This window comes from Vigna radiata, chromosome 6 (genome assembly GCF_000741045.1).
Source record: "Vigna radiata var. radiata cultivar VC1973A chromosome 6, Vradiata_ver6, whole genome shotgun sequence".
In the NCBI taxonomy this organism is placed as follows: Eukaryota; Viridiplantae; Streptophyta; class Magnoliopsida; order Fabales; family Fabaceae; genus Vigna; species Vigna radiata.
The window spans coordinates 2,419,991-2,424,078 of NC_028356.1; positions in this window are offsets into that span (position 1 = coordinate 2,419,991).

A 4,088-nucleotide genomic window follows, 5' to 3' on the forward strand; every position below is an offset into this window, starting at 1 on the left:
TATATATGGGGTTTGTTAACACGCGTACGCCTGTTTTTTAGTTGGTACGTTTCCTCATTTATCATGGATTCTAAGTTTTAAAGGTAAAGGATATTTAAATAATTTTCATTCTCAAAACTAAAAAAAAAACGAAACCCCCAAACCCTTACTTACCTCCTCATTCCTTTCAACCCTTTCTCTTTTCTCTCTCTCACTCCAACATTTTCTCTGTCATTCATATTGCCCCAATTAAAAAAAAAATCATAAACCCTTGCCTAACCCTTGTCCTTTTTCCTTTACACAAAGTATTTATTTTTCCTTTGTTGGTATGGGATTCTTCTATATCAATCTCTTTAATTCCCTTATGTCCCTATTTTATCACTGAATCAACTTCTACAGGCGTTTAGAATAAACTTTGACCACTGTGCAAGATAAAACCAGTAAAATCATTTTTTACCTTTGAGATTTGGGAAGAGTAACATAAAATGACAAAGCTTATATTCATTTTACACACATTAATAAATATAAAATGATTATAAAAGAGTAAACTTTTTCAATTTTTAAAAAATATCTCTGATTCAAATTGCTACCACCATCTTCAATTGAGTTGAAATAAGAGAAAAAATGTTGGAATGATGACAGAGAAAATGTTGAGATGAGAGAGAAAATATCTCTAATGACAAAGGATTTCTGAATTTTTTTTTCAATTGGGACAACAGTAGGGATGACAGAGAAAATGTTGGAATGAGAGAGATGTTGGAGTGAGAGAGATGAGAGAGAAAGGGTTGAGAGGAATGAGGAGGTGAGTAAGGGTTTGGGAGTTTCTTTTTTTTTAGTTTTGAGAATGAAAATTATTTAAATATCCTTGACCTTAAAACTTGAATCCATGATAAATGAGGGTACTTTTGTCTACTATAATCCGGTATACATTGTTAAAACGTACCAACTGAAAAATAGGCGTACGCGTGTTAACAAACCCCTATATATATATATATATATAACTTTTCTTAATAGTGATAATTAATTGAGTTTAATTTCATTGAAATTAGTAAACATTATAACAACTTTTGATATATATGACTTTCCTTGACAGTGATAATTAATTAAGTTTAATTTCATTGAAATTACTAAACCTTATAACAACTTTTATTAAGAAATCTTGCATACATTTCAAAACTTATTTACGACGAAGTGATTATCATGAAACATGACTTAAACTTTTCGATAATTAATTTTAAATATGATTTAAATGCATAAATTTGAAAGTAAATTAATCCAAATATATATAAAAAATTGTACCGTCATATCACATTCAATTTTTAATACTGAAAAAATTTAACAAATTTTTTAATTTATTTGGTATTGTTATCATCATAACTCTCTTCATCTAAGAGACTTCATTTTGATCATAGTATCGAATACTATATTTGTAAATCGTTGGAATCAAGTGTGAGTTGAAAATTTTTAATGACCAAAAATAGACAAGAGAAATGTATGAGAAGGAAAAATATATGAAGGCTTTTATTTTCAATTTTTTTTAAATTAAAAGTAGTATTTTAAATAGAAGTTTACTCATAACTTATAAAATATAAAGGACGATTATATTATTTTTCAATTAAAAATAAAAAATATATTAAATCATATATCTTTATAGGTGTCAAAATGATCATCTACGAGCATACATGTAACCTTTTTTCTTTTTTTTTCGTATATTTGTATTTTTTTTTTCATATAAAAAGATAAGAAATGGATTCAAATTAGATTCTCATAGAGATTGTATCTTGATGATTATTTTCCTTCTACACCTTCTATCTCTTTTTATCTGAATTATTTCATTATGTACTTTTTTATTAATATTTATCCATCTTATCGAAGTCATAAATATATATTTTACTATCATTCATATCCAATAACATTTAGTAAAATATATAACACGTCCTTTTATTTTGGTGACAAATTTTAAAATATTTCATTTTTTTTTACAAAAAAAAAAATATAATACTATCAAGTGCAATCAGAATAGTTATTACAATAATTTACAAAGCTCTTTCTCCTATAGTAAGGATTGAAGAAGAAATTAATATGAGAATGATATTGGAAAGCCACGTGGCTAGATCTCAAGCGGCTTAGCAGCATGAGTGAAGATAAACTCCAACGCAGTGGAGCAGATCTCTTCGAAAGGGACATTTGCGGTTGTATCCACGGTTAACCTCGCCACGTCACCAACGTCGTACTCCGAGCACCCTCCGTATCCTTCCAGAAGCTTCTCCAGCTCCTCCCACGTCGCCGGCTTGTGTCCTCCCGCGCCGCCGCCTCGCGCCTCCAGTCTCCGGCGCCACTCGCTTTGGTCGGCTGGGCGGCACTCGATGATGAGGAGGCGGGCGGAGAGGTCGTTGGCAAGGCGGCGGAGGCGGTCGAGGTGGGCGCGGCGGGAGAGCGGGGAGTCGAGGAGGACGCTGAGGCCGAGGCGGAGCTGCGTGGAGGCAATCTGGTAGATGACGTCGTATGAGAGGTCGTTGAGGAGTGAGGCGGGTGAGGTTAGCAGCAAGGGTTGGGTGCAGTCTTTGACGTCGTCTTTGTCTAACACAGGAATTCCGAGCGATGAGGCTATGGATTCCGCTAACGTGCTTTTCCCGCTTCCTGGGTGCCCTTTCATCGCTATAATCACTTTCGTCTCCAACTTTCCCATTTTCTCCTTCCAAACCCCACCTCTTCAATTCAGTCTTCTTCCTTTTATTTTCACCATCGCTTTTTTCCAGGTAACTTCCCAATTTCAACTCCAATTTATAAATTTTAATATATATAATATCTATAATACTAATAATAGTACTACACTTTAAGTGTATTTTAATCAATCGTAACCCATATCGCAACTGTTAATTTGAGTATTTGTAATATTTCATGTTATTGGTATTTTTTTTGAGATATTAATTTGTTATATTCATTATAATTCATTTCACACAAAATTTGTTATATTTCATTATAATTTGTTCCACACAAAACACTCACCTCTGCACCTCTCTTTTCCTTTTTTTTCCCATTTCCGTTATCCACCCCTTCCTTCCTTTTCTCTTTTTCCTTCTCATTTTCGTCACCCACCTCTTTTTCCTTCTCCTTCTTATTTCCCTCTTTTAACCTTTTAATCAAGTAGTTCAATGCAGCACAGTAAGTTTGTTTTGAAAACACAACAGAACAAATTCAAAGAAAAAAGAAATACAGCAAAAAAATCTATTTTCTTAAAATATATTTTATATATTTTGAAAAAATCTTTTTCAAACATTTCACATAAGAATATTGGCTTTCAAAAAGTTCATTTTTTATATCACATTCGGCAAAAAAAAAAACTTATTTTAAAATAAAATTTATACTTCCCAAAATTCTTGTTTTTAAAATATTGTTCTTGAGATTCTCAAAATTTTCTAGAACATATAATCCAAAAATTATTTTAGTGATGATAAAATGACCATTCTGAAAATTGAAGAAGATTCACGCAGAAATTCGAGGATGAGTAATGGAAATGAAAAAAGAAGAGGGGGAAGGGGGTGTGGTGTGCTGGAATGAAGATAAAAAATTAGGGTTTTTAATTAAAAGTATAAAAAGTTAAGGGTAAAATTAAAAAAAAAAAAACAATTAACCTAGGGATATTTTTGGAAAAAATATAAATTGGAAAGGTGTAGGAAGAAAACTGTGGTGGTGGAAGGAGCACCTCTCTACTAAATTTGTTATCGGCCTGACTTAATTAAGCTCGAGGTGGCTTTGGATTCAATTTAATGTAAGTTGGGTGTTTCATTCTATACCTCCAACACTTCATCCTGCACCTCCAACTTTCTTAAAAAATTTACTTTTAACCTTAGTAAATATCTATTTTACTTTTACTTTCTATTTAAAGTAATCTTACATTTTTACGTTTACATCTTTTTAACAAAATTTTTATAACTTTATCTTTTATTTATAACTTTATAATTATTTAATTTAATTTAAAAACCAAATATTATTTATTATTTTTTTTGTATTTTAATAATTAATAAAATATAATTTTTTTTCCTTTAAATTAAATTATTATTAAATTTTAAATAGAAAATAAAATTTAAGAAAAAGTTATCGGATAT